At 27.3% G+C, this 13,917-nt stretch overlaps 1 protein-coding gene across 1 annotated transcript in view; it reads right to left on the minus strand.

Annotated features, from left to right (window-relative positions):
* Positions 1-13,917, minus strand: part of LOC113383536 — a 43,213-nt gene that overhangs the window by 10,449 nt on the left and 18,847 nt on the right. The gene's annotated exons all lie outside the window — the stretch shown is intronic.

Below are 13,917 nucleotides of genomic sequence, written 5' to 3' on the forward strand. Positions count from 1 at the left end.
GTATATGTGAACACATACATTCATGAACTTAGGAAAGCGTATACACATAGTATGTACATACATATAATTTATATGTATGTACATACACACACACACCACCCACACACATATATATATATATATATATATTATACTATCTGAAAAATAAAAGAAAAAGCACATTATATGGTATGTTTATTTTTTCGGCATATGTACACAATTTTAACATTAGCAAATCCACAAAGTAATAAATAATAATTCACAATTTTTATAAAATAATGTAATTACATATGACATATTATCAACATTTCATGGCAATGGAAAAATATACAATGATAAATGATAAGAAAATGCAAATTTAAAATTAAACTCGAATAAAATCATCGAAGTATCCTTACAAAGTCTTCATAATTCTTTCACTAAATATTTCATATTATGTATATATTATGTAATTAGGAATGTATCTTCAGTTAAAACTAAATGTGGTATAAGTCTATGATGTCTTCTCTACAAAAGCATTCTCGATATCTATTTCATGCCCATTTGTGATGAAGAAATGCATCTCGGATATAATTATTAGCTTTCGATTTTCACCTGAAATAAAAAACATGGTAATAATTTCTATTTAACTTTTAATACATATGTTTTTTTATATACTTCACAAAGCAAATGGTTTTCAAAAGGCCAAGTGATTCTGTTATAAATATTTGTCACTGATTTTTAATATTAACAATAAAATAATATTTAGAATATGAAGAATAAATAGAAGTTTTTAATATCTATTATTATTAGAAAAAATTTAATAACACACACGATCAATTTTTAGGTTAATGGAGCGTTTTAGAGTAAAGATTTAAGTAATTCATGTAATTTAAGAGCCTTTAAAAATACATTTTTATAAACATATATTTTCACATATTTAATATCACTTTCACATTTATTAGCAATTAAAAATATAAATTAGACACTACAAAACACAACACTTAATTTAAAACACATGGCGAATAGTCCCATCTCCCATGATGCATTTCAGGATAACTTTTAACTTGGCATCATAGCCTAGGCTAGCGGCCGGCGGCCGGCGCTGCCTCGCAGGATTACGGTACTTATGTCGCTTAGGGCCGTTCATTGGTTGACAGTTTCGCTCATAAACGAAATATTCCGAAAATCACGAGCTGTCGATCTTTATGTTATAATATATGAAATAAAATCATCATTTTTCTTACGTAATATTTTTTGCAGGCAAATTACAATATTTTTGTAATTATTTCGTAATATCTGATTCGTAATTAGATACATATTTCTTACACTAAAATTACGTAATATTACGTAACTGGTTTAGTGGGTATATATATATATATATATATATATGTATGTTTATTTATATATGTATGTATATACAATATACAATATAAAATATGCTTTTTTGAAAATTGATGAAAGGAACACTAGTTGCTTCAAACAAATGTTTTAAACATTGACAACATTCAATTCTATATGGTTGAAATATGAACCATCTTTGAATGTCGGTGGTTGAAATTATGAATCAATTTTGTTTTAAAATCGTAACTAATTTTTCATTATCTTTTTATTCTATATATTGATGGAAATTGCCAGATCACATATTTTTGCATTTGTTTCTAATTATATTGCTTTCTAGAAGTAAGATGTTATTTATATGTTTTGTATGATTATAAGAATTCAAATGTATGATTATATTGTTTAATGCTGTTGAACAAATATATTCTAGAAGAGAGACAAAAGTGAATGCTTGTGTGAATTTGAAGTTGTTTGCGAGGATGTTTGTTATATTTTTTGTAAGCTTGATTGTGATAATGGAATTCAAAGAGGTTAATAATGGAATAGTTTTTCGCTTTCATATTAAGTTCCATATACTATTTTTAGGCGATGAAGAGCAATATTATTTGTACAATTAGGTTGGGTATGATTCAAGAAAATCTGTTTAGGAAGCCTAGAATGTGCTTTAATAAATTCTTAAGCTAAGTGATTTTTTGTTTTGGTTAATTTGTGTAAATATCTTTAACTTTTTTTTAAGTGTGTTCTACAAAAGATTTCTATTATATGTATAGTGGCAAAGTAATATCTGTATAGAAAGGTTAAAACTCCAATAATGTTTCGGTAAGGGGATATCCATTAATTTTTTCCCTTTGCTGATATCCAACTCCCTCCAGTTTGAGTGTACTTTGTATTATAATTGATACACTATATGTGTTGATCTAATTAGAATGGTGCAAATCTACTATTTTATATGAATTTATACAAATTCTGAACTAAGGATTGAAAACTAGGTGTTCTATTTCTGGTTTAGTTATTCTTCTGTTTGTCGTTATTTTTTGAAAATCTCAAAGATTAATTTGTTTTATAGACTTTTGAGACTTTTGTTTTATATTTAAATGGCATTATGAATGCCTCCTCTACGTTCTGAGTACGGTTAATGGATGTTTCCTAACTAGCCTCGACTTATGATACATTTTTAATATACACACACTCATACACAAACACATAACATACATATGTATATATGTATGGACATACATAAACACATACACACACACACATATATATATATATATATATATATATATATATATCAAATACAAGACACGTAACAAATGTTTACATAAGTACAACATACACATCAAACACAGTCTTTAAATCTAACTTTGAATACATTTTCCACATCACAAACTTTTTTATGTCCATGTCCATTCCAAACAATTATGGCAATAATTATTTATTAGAAATATCACCTATTTCCTCTATTACTATGTTTAGAAGCATTTATATGTTAATAAGTAGAGTTTGTATCTAAAAGTGATAAAGTTTACAATTGTAGTGTTTTCATTCTAAGCTCTGTACATCTTTAAGATGTCAAGCCACTCACCATAGGTTGTTTTAATCCGATTTTGCTATATGAAATTATGAATTAATTAATAAATACAGATCACTGGGTAATATACAGCTAGTCTGATCTTATTATGATCTTACTATTGGACTATGAATAATTTAACTGTATTTTCATATAGCCCGACTGCATTTTTTCTGTAAAGAACATTTAAAAGTATTTGATATTAGAATTTGTTGGAGAATATGCATTGCATTTTCAACAATAAAACATTAATATATGTGAATTAAATACTATGTAGATACTTTTCTATTTTACAAAGTACAAAATCGGTATGAGTTGTTACAAATTTTTTACTCTATATACTGATCCTTATTTTCCTTCTTTGTAAACTATGCATATTCTTCATCATAACTATAGTATTATCGCAATATATTTTTATATGCTTGATTATGATTATTGCAATACAAGATTCTTTTGAAACATACTTCTTTAGTTTAAGATATATGTATTGTTGTGAAATGGATATTATACGAGAAATATTTAAACTGTAAATAAAAATAACTTTAACAAAAATCTTACTGATTTGAAAAGCATCTCATCTATTCGTGCTCATTATAATCATTTTAGTCATAGCTCATTTATTCGTAAACATCATAGTCATTTTTCAGCGGTAATAAAATTATTGTTCAGGAGAAATTGAAATTTATGGCAAATTTGAAAGAAAATTCTTTTATACAAATAATCAATTATATAAATATCAAGATAAATGATTGTTTGTTATGATTGAATTAAATAGGTTACAATTGCATTGCAGAACTTGATCATGTTAGTTTACGGGAAAAAAACTGACCAATAAATAGATAAGAAAACTAGATATGCATTAAAATGACACTGTGCTATTATCATAAATACATTATTAGCATGATTAATTTTATAGGAAATTATGAAATTAAATAATTAGGAGATTATAAATTATTATCACCGTTGACGTCCACACATAAAAAATACATTTTTAAGCCACGAAGTGGAAATTATGGAAATGTGTTGAATAAAGTGAATTAACATGATTATAGATGTTATAAGCTAATTTGGAAGATATAATTTGGAAATCATATTGATTAGTTTTCAATGAAAGCGAAAACTGTATTATCTTCGGAGATTAAGATTAAGAGAAAATTTTATGGAAACAATTTGATAAGTTGCTTATTTATTAACTTCCCGTAGGGTAAGTTATAGTAATCGCAAAAAATCGAAAATGAAAATTTTTATATATCTTACATTTCAAATGTTTCTGAATATTTTGGCATACCTTAGAAAAAATGGATGTGTGTTGATGTGTGTGTGTGTGTATGTGTGTGCGGATACAAATTTTTGTCGACTATTTCGGGAACACCGATCAACCAATTTAAATAATTTAAAAAACATTCAATTGCTGTTGAAATAAGAATACGTGCTGAATAGTTTTTGGCAAAGGCAAGTCTAGCCGTTCCGAAGATTCGGGGCAAAAAGTGCCAAAAACGGTAACTATGTTTTTAAGAGAACGGAGCGTCCGATTTTAATAAATCAAAAAACATTTTACTTGAATTGACAAGATGAAGGAACTGATTAAATTTTAGGGAATGCCGGTCCAGCGGTTATGGACTCTCAATAAAAATAAGTTAAAAAAAAAGTCATTTGTTGGGTAAAAATGCTTATATAAAGAGATTTTCATAATGTGTGCACATTTTGTGTAAATCATACCAAGATTTTTAATTACGGTACAGAAAGTTCCAGCAATTTGCCTTAAGGCACGATGCCATGCACCCCACTAGTTATCAATTTAAGTTGATTATAAATTATACTTACAGAATACTTCAGGCTTCCTTGTTGTTGTAAATTTTTATAAAATAATTCTTTTTGGATTATTTTGCTGCAAAAAAAGATATAGGAAATAAATTATAGAGAGCTATAGCTCTATTTTATATATTATATATAATCTATATTATATCTCTATAATCTCTATATTATATCTCTATACTATATCTATATAATCTCTATATTATATATAATATAACTACAACTAGGTTGAATTCCCGGGCACTTCATAATCACAATGGTTTCCTGTATAAAAATGAAATGAATAAAAAAATAAATATCGTTTTTTGAATTTTTTTTATTTTTCAAAAATATATATCGTTTTCAATTCATGTCATCATTTCAAAGTCATTTGACAAACTGTGGGGGTAATGTTGGAGTTTTCGAGACACGTTTTTTTCACAAAATTCGTTCACAATTTATCAACGACTTCATCTTATATAAATAAATGAATTAATAAATAATGTTATAATATAAATATCAATAAATTAACATTATAATTAGATGTTTGTAAAATAAATAACGTTAGTCTCAGCGGGCAGTTAAATGATTATAATATAAATATTATCATGTGCTTAAATATAAAGTGTTACGATTTATTTACATAACAAATTTTCATAAATAACATTCACAAAATATCTTCGGGGTTTAACGGACGGTGGCTGAAAAGGAAAAATAGATATTTAATGTAATATTGTATTCGTGTTAGGGTTAAAATTAGTTTTGAGCATTTGCTTCATGTTTTGACGGCGGTTAGAGTGAAAAATTGTTATTAAAGACTTGCGCGAAGCCCATCTATTACGTTTTGCAATGTATCTGTAAATAATACAGATTATTATTAACATTGTTATTAGTTAGCTGTTTATTATAAAGTTATGATTTAGAAATATTCAAACACAAAAAGGACATGCTTTTGAACAAATATTTCGGCATTTCAATGTAGGGTAAATGAAATGTAGTTGCCAGGAGTCTTGAAGACTTCAATTAATCACGTGAGGGAGTCTAGTCTAGTAAAGGGGAGTCATTTATTTTTTACCTGAATTAAAAAAAAATTGTCAATTTTTTCTAGGCACTAAAGTTTGGTTTTGACAAAAAAAAATTACTGAATGTCACGTGTAGTAGGGAGAGTCTATCTAGTAAGGCTTCACGTGTATTTATTTTTTACCAACCCAATGGTTGTGATTTTTCTTTGTGATGAAAATGTTTCTCTACATACTTGCAAAGTGTGATGTCATATATTGCAAAAATGTATTGAAAATCCATTTTCATTTGGACAATATATTTGTGACTAATATTTTCAAGTGAAAAATTATATCACTGCTGTTTGATACCAGGTTGTGCGTAACGCAAGATTTGAATTCAACCTGTGTTTGCAAGGCTGTGGCTTTTTCCTCAGCACTACAAACATTTCTATAAAAATATAAAAGGTATCTACTAACTTTTGTAGTATGTTAGTATCTAAAGTGTTAGAAATTGTAGTTGCACTTTTTGTATCAACTACAATTTGCATGTTTTTTTTTTACAAATTTGTTGGTGTTTATTTTTGAAAAGGAATAAATTAGTATTTTTGAGATCCAATTTTGTGCAAAATGAAATAATTTCTGAAATCACGTGGTTAATAGTATTTGTGTTTAATCATGCATGCAAAAATCATATTTTGCACAATATTAAGAAGAAAGTTTCTTATACTTAAAAATGAACTGAAAATTATAATCTGCATTTAGCTTGTAGGCATTAACAGTTATTAAAGTATTAAATGCATCAACTAACTCATTAATTAAAAAATTCTTTTGCAATTCAGAATAAAATAAAATGATTTTTGAAAACAGCTTGTGGGTAGTCGTAATTTGGTCATGCATATTGCAAAAATCAAATTATACACAAAATTTGATAGATATTTTAATTTAAAATCTGAAATTTATATCTGATAATTATCATATTTTAATTTATAATCTGAATGTTACAAAGTGCATTCAATTTTTAAGCAAATATTGTTCAAGCTTTGTATATTTTGGTCAATTAACATATAAAATGCATTAACTATTTTACTAATCAAAAAATTGATATCTAATTTTGTATAAAATGGAATGATTTTTGCAAACAACTTGTGGTTAGTCGTAGTAGTCATGAATTTATAAACATATTAGGGGGGTCCTTAATATGGACATTTTCGAATTTCACTGCTCCCAAGGGCTCAAATGGTTCGAAATTGATAAAAAACAATTATCTGAAAGTTTTAGCTCTTAATATTGTCTTTTAGATAGTGCGCAATTCAATCAAAGTTTTGTATGGAAATAGCATGGAAAATTTATCTAAAATTTAGAAAAAAATTCATTCAAAATTCGACGCTTTACAAAACAAATTATAAAAAACCTGTTTTCCAGAGCGTTAAATTTTCAATAAAAAATGACACGAATTTTCACGTTTGATTCATTTGTCTTAGCGACAAATTTATACCTAAAAAAATGTTTTTTTGATTTCGAAATTTTTTTCCATGCTATATACATACGAAGTTTGAATTGCGCACTATCTAAATGTTAATATCAAGAGCTAAAACTTTCAGATAATTGTTTTTTATCAATTTGGAACCATTTGAACCCTTGGGAGCAAAGGAATTCGAAAATGTCCATATTAAGGACCACCATTTCGAGCAAATGTTGTTTAAGCCATACGATTTTTTTGCATCCTTATATACGTTTAAATAAAAACAAAATAGTTTTATTTTCAAAATGCATGCTCTATAATTCTGCTTTTATTATCAATCTATTAATAATGTAACAATTATCTTACCCAATGGTCGAGCTGGATGCTTATTCCACAAATACGTTCTCTTTACAGGTGAGAGATAGGAGTCCCTTGCGAAGGATGGTGATCTGCCCCATCTTAGAAAGGGGTCATATGGCTTCCAGGAGGGCACTGCGTCCCACCACCATGGGTCACGGGCAATTGCTGACATTGGCATAAACTTTGAGGGGTTCAGGAGATCGTGCAATGGTGACACGGATCTACCACGAGATGGTGACCAGATTGGACGTCCTGCACGAAAGGTAGGAAGTGATGTTTTGATTATTAATGGTTTGAGAATTGGTTTTATTTGATTTCAACTGAGGAAGAACTTTGAGTTTGTTTGAAAGTTTTTGATTTTTTTTTATATAATTGTTTGAACAGCAATCAGAAGTCTTTTAGGTTCTATAAGCTGTTGGTCAAGACTTATGACTACTTATTTCATGAGAGGCAATCCATCGATTTGCCATTCTCTTATGTGTGGGATAGAAAAAATATTTGAATGGTTTATTATGAACGTAGGTCGTTACATAACTAAGTTATGTTTGAGACAATAATTGAAGTTGAATTTATTTTGATATTGACACCAAAGTATACCAAAGTTAAATTTTGCTTTTTGTACACAAATTTTGTAAATGCACAGATCAACAAATTTAATTATTATTTTTTTCATCAGTTGAACTCAAATAAATGTAAACTACTATTCTAAACTACTATTGTTAATTTCTATAAAGCATTATTTATACAGCTACAACATTTATCGAGTCTTAATAGACTTTTTGGTAAAAATAATACCAAATTTGTGTGTTGTGTTTTGCTGTATGTGTTTATACATGTTTATGTGAAATTATGTACTTCAGAAAATATGATTTTTTAGCACAAATGATTTTTTTTCGTGAATTTGTGACGGAGATTGCGAACGAATTTTTAATATAATGGCGTGCTAAATGCTTAAAATGGGAATGAAATTTGACAAGAAATTTGAATAGCTTTCATAATTTTATGAAAACGGTTTTGTTTAATGCATTTTACAAAACCTAAGTATTTCCAAGTATTAAAACTACTAAATAATCTGGATAATCGAGCCTTTGATGTTACGTATAAAAAAAACTGTTAAAAATTATATTTATGTGTATAAATAGCAACAAGCTAAATTTTTATAAATTTGAATTTCATAGTAAACTGTATTTCTATCTCATCAAGAGTCATCAATCTTGATTTAATATAAATATTTACACTAATACATTAAAAATCAATCATCTACTTAAATCCAAACATAATTAACTATCACAACATCAAAATATTAGTATACACATAAAATATATACATTTTTACATATCACCGGTATTTACAAGAGATTAAGTTATTCATTCACCTAAACACCAAACAACATCAAATTCTTTATATTTTTATTATATATTTGAATGTTTTCTGAAAGTCAAGAGTCTTAAATCTTGTCTTCATTTATTTCCTTTTTTATTAGGCTAACTACCAAAATTATCATCTATACATATAAAACACAAAATTTACGAAAAATAAATATGTAAACTTACCCAAGCGAACCCAATTTTAAGATGACACGATAATTTTTTAAAACATACACGTTATTTTTTTGAAACCAAAATTCGCACTTTTTCAAGTAATAGTTACTAGATTCTTGCATATATTTTTTCTTAATTTTTATGGAACCTATTGAGTAGAAAAATATCAAACTGAGAAAACAAATTTACTTAGTCGCTGGTCGAAATGAATCAGATCCATACAGCTTGAATTTTTTGCTGGAATTTGATAAAAAAAATAGCAGTATTTCTAAAATTTTGCCTATTAGATCCAAATTCCGTCAATTCTGATATTCCAGATTTCATCCTGTTTTTTTTTTAAATATGAATATATAAAAGGAGATTTTCGAATTTGTAGATTAAACCACCGAAATTAATAATTTGCCAAATTCCCATTATACTATCAACAATATTTCATTCTTATGCAAGAACCTAATTAAAGTGATAGGTATAAATTATTACTGTTAATCATAAATCACCAACCCATCATCAACCTTCTTCATCTATTTCTACTCAATCATAAAAAATACCAAATAACTTCTTTGGATCATAAAATTTCACTCTATGAAAAAATATTAGGGAATACTTGCCTAATAAGGCATTATATATTTGAGTTAATCGATAAAGTAAAAATGCTAACTATATGTGAATAACTCTATAAATGACAAATTATTCTAATAGGAATTTAGGTTTCTATGAAAGAAATGAATGAAGTGGACATAGTGTTTGTATTTTTGGTATCCACATGTAGATAGAAAAAAATATAGAAATATACGTGCATCATATGATTTCACACATATGAGTTACATTATTCGATGAAATGAAATTTGAACCGTTGTGAGACAAATTCAAATTCAAAAGTAAATTTTTCTATAGTAAATAAACTGCATTCAACTATTGATGGATGATAATTCAAATGGAATTCAAGGTTTCAATGTAATGAAAGAAATGAGCACGATGTATGTTTTTGCCTTTGGTTTTTGAATACAGATGGATAATTTGAAGAAGGAAGAGTTTAGACTCAAAATCTACTATGGAAAGTGAATCTAATTATATCACAAAAACTGTGATCTTGGGTGATATCATCGTTTTATCCTGAATAAAGCAATTATCTGAGAAATCTGACTAACCAATTTGTGGTTTGAGATGCCATTGTCAAATTAATAAATATTTAGTATGGTAATATTTTCATATAGCAGAACAATTAATAAAATGTTTAATATTTTCTGGGTCTAAAATCTTGACAGTAATTTCAAAATAAGAATAAGTCAAATTTCCTGAATTACCATTGCTTAAATTTTGTATGTGGTAGTTGACGAAAGTCTTCATCATGCATCATAAATAAATTTTAAATTTTCATAGAATTCCAGTTTTATATCTTCAACAGGAAAACATTCAAATATTATTTAAATTTTGTTATCAACAAATCAAAGAAATTTACATAAAATCTTTTGAAAAATTAGTAAATAACAAGTGTACACGTCGAAAACTCAAGCACTTCAATAGTCATCTCAAAAAACGAACAAAGGGATGCAAAAACTTAACGATCACAAATAAAACTATAACCAAAAAACAAATATCGTAATTCTCTAAATTTCCAACCGTCTAAGTCGTATGCAATTTCGTTTTCCCGCGGCGGCAAAAGTCTAGTCTTGACGGGCGTGGGTGAGACGCCGCGTTCGTACCGACTGCCGCCGAAGACGATGTCGTCCTCATCGGGAGCGAAAAAGTCATCGTCGAAAGGCGAGAAACGCCTTCCCGCATTTGGCGGTAAACTGCCGCCGCGCGGTATGCTACCGCCACGGGGTACAGATGAACGATCGCGGCGGGTCGGGGAGCGGCTGCGGCGGCCACCTGGGTGAATCGGGTTTATATTTATGTAATAGAATTAGATTTAGACTTATGCGATTAAAAGAATATTTGATTTAGAATATATAATGCTAGTTCTTAAAATAAATTTTTGAGGTTATAAGCTAGCTCTTGTAAGGTGACCATACGTCCCGGTTTGACCGGGACAGTCCCGGATTTTCACCTTGTGTCTCGGGTTTTTGAAAAATCTATTTGTACCGGATTTTGATCTTTTGTCCGGATTGTCTCGGTTTTTCGAAAATTAACAGATGAATTAACAAAAATTATGAAAACAAACGAACAAGTGCTAATTTTTTCAAATTATTTTACAAGAATATTATACAAGGCTCAAAAGCGCGAAAAACATATAGATCGATATATTGGATAAAAAAGTATTGCATATAATCGAATAAAAAGTTTTATTAAAGTCCGCATTTTTTAGAAAAAAAGATTTATGTAAAAAACTGTTATAGCTGCAGTCCCGGATTAGCATAACTAAAAATTGCTGTCCCAGTTTTGACTTTGAAAAATATGGTCACCTTAGCTCTTGTAATACATTTTTGGGGATTATAAGCCGAAGAAGGCGATTAGCATATGGCTTTGAAAATTTGCTTCAAATTAATTAGTTTAAATAGTTTAAATCTGTTATTTGATTTGATCAAAAAAATAATTTTTATAGAGTTTGTTTGGATGTACTTTTGTTTAATTTTTTTTATATACAGTCAACCCGTCCATAACACGGTGCTCTGAAAAGATTTGATATTTCCAGGAGCTGATATTGCGACAGCCCTCTTAACTAGTAACTAGATTTTGTAAAAAGTTTTAATAATAAATAACAGAAGTCTCAATTTTGTAAAAAGTTTTAATAAGTTTTATAGTCTTTTTCAATAACGTTATATAAACATGCCAGTTCATATCAAAAGTTTTAGTAATATCGGAGCTCTTTCACAGCACGTTGTTGATTTTTATAAAAAAACATTCCAGAATTCTGCTGGAATTTGTTGAAAACAATTTTTTAATTTAATTTTGGATATATTTTTTGTCATATTGGTATGCAATGTCTTCAATTCACTAAAAATTATTGATATATTTTTTTTATCATATCCTTATATGAACTCTTCAATTCAATAATAAAAATTTAAACTTTTTCTTCGAATTCTTAGATATAAATATAAATATAACAATATATAATTCATCCTGCCTTTTGTATGCACTGGTCTCCATATAACGCGGTACAAATACTTGATACTAATTCTGAATAGTTTTCCTTTCCCTAAATCATGATAAATTGTTTCTATAGAATCCAGAATAAATAAGCCGAGTTTCTATAACGCTTTTTACATATTATACGATAGGCACTCAATGCGTTACAGGAGGGTTAACTGCATATAGAGCTTCCTTCATATTAAATTACTTTTTTAAATACTATTTTTAAAACGTACGAGTATTTTATAACGCTTTTTCCATATTACGCGGTAGGCACTCAATGCGTTATAAGAGGGTTAACTGTATATAAAGCTTCCTTAATATCAAATTATTTTTTCAAATACTGCTATTACTATATTACTGTATGGTACATTTTCGTATTTTTGGAATAAAATCAGATGTTGCGATTTTATTTAATTTAATAAAAAAGATACAATAAATCGAGTAAGAAAAGAAATTTGATAGTATAGATAAAAAAGTAAAAAAAATAATTTGTTTAAGTCATAAATGCTTCATGAGAATAATGTAGTTATACAGTTTAGATATTTTTTGATAACTGGATGTTTTAAAAACTACGACAATTTAGAAAAATAGTTGGGAATTTTAAAAACGTTTTCTTAATGTTTAAATTTAGTAACACTCTCGGCATTAAATCTATAACGATATTTTATTAGCTATCAGTATGATAGATATTTTACTAATCTTTAACTTTTTAATAATAAGATTATAACAAGTATATATCAATAATGAGATGGAAATTTGTTCCTGCTGAAATGGTTTCATAATTAGTAAATCATTTATGAAAAATGATCTGCGAAGTGAAAATCAAATTTTTAACCAAAAAATTTAATGAAAGTTGAAGATTTGTATGACTAAAATTTAGATATGGTGAAATGAAAACATAAAGTATCATATTTTGCGATTATTAGTGATGACTTGTGTACTTCTGTTTAAGTGTAAAGAAATAACTTTTTGAAATTGAGAAACTGAAAGTATCAGGCGTCTCCACCGCATTAAGAAGATTTTTCTGATCGTAATTTTTTTAAACATTTAAATTTAAAGAAATAAATAAAAGTAAATTCCAAAAACACTCAAAAATTCGGTTGTGTTCAAAAAATTTATTGAAAAATATATATAATATTATATTTAATTTATATTATTATAATATTATGACATTGATTGTTCTTTAAAACTAAATGTTATGAACTAAATTAATACTAACAAGATTTTGTTTTGCTGTTCTTAACATTGAAGAATTTATCAAATAAATAAATAATGATTAAACACAACACATTAATATATTTTATCATTTTTTTGGATATCATTTTTGCTTTTTTATGTTTTCGGTTAAAAGTACAAAAGCAACATATCTAAGCTTACACTTACTAGAAGAAATATAAATCGTGAGTTTTTCCCCTTTTTTATAGTTTAAACTAAAATTAAATCAATTATGTGTTATAGATTTTTGAATCGTAGAATATTATTGTCTACAATTTTATACTTAAATTATAATAAACACAAAATCTTTATTATATTCAGTATAATCAACCGATGAAAATTAAATTGAAATTAAGGTGGATACGCAAACGCTGATGTATAAATACGCGTTTGAAATTTTATCAAAGTTATATAACACATAATAAAATACCTATTTAAAACGAACACTTTTATGACCCTTTTGAAAAAATATTGTACACAAAATATGACGAGACACGAATTTAATAAAAACATATTTTGTGCACATATTTTTATTCAAAAATTATATAGATTATTTGAAGTCATCGTTAAGAGAGTAATTGATAGTGAAGATTTTAGCTT

The sequence above is a fragment of the Ctenocephalides felis genome, unplaced genomic scaffold, assembly GCF_003426905.1.
Source record: "Ctenocephalides felis isolate EL2017-DRISC unplaced genomic scaffold, ASM342690v1 CF-g0.4_SCAFFOLD_03570, whole genome shotgun sequence".
Taxonomy (NCBI): domain Eukaryota; kingdom Metazoa; phylum Arthropoda; class Insecta; order Siphonaptera; family Pulicidae; genus Ctenocephalides; species Ctenocephalides felis.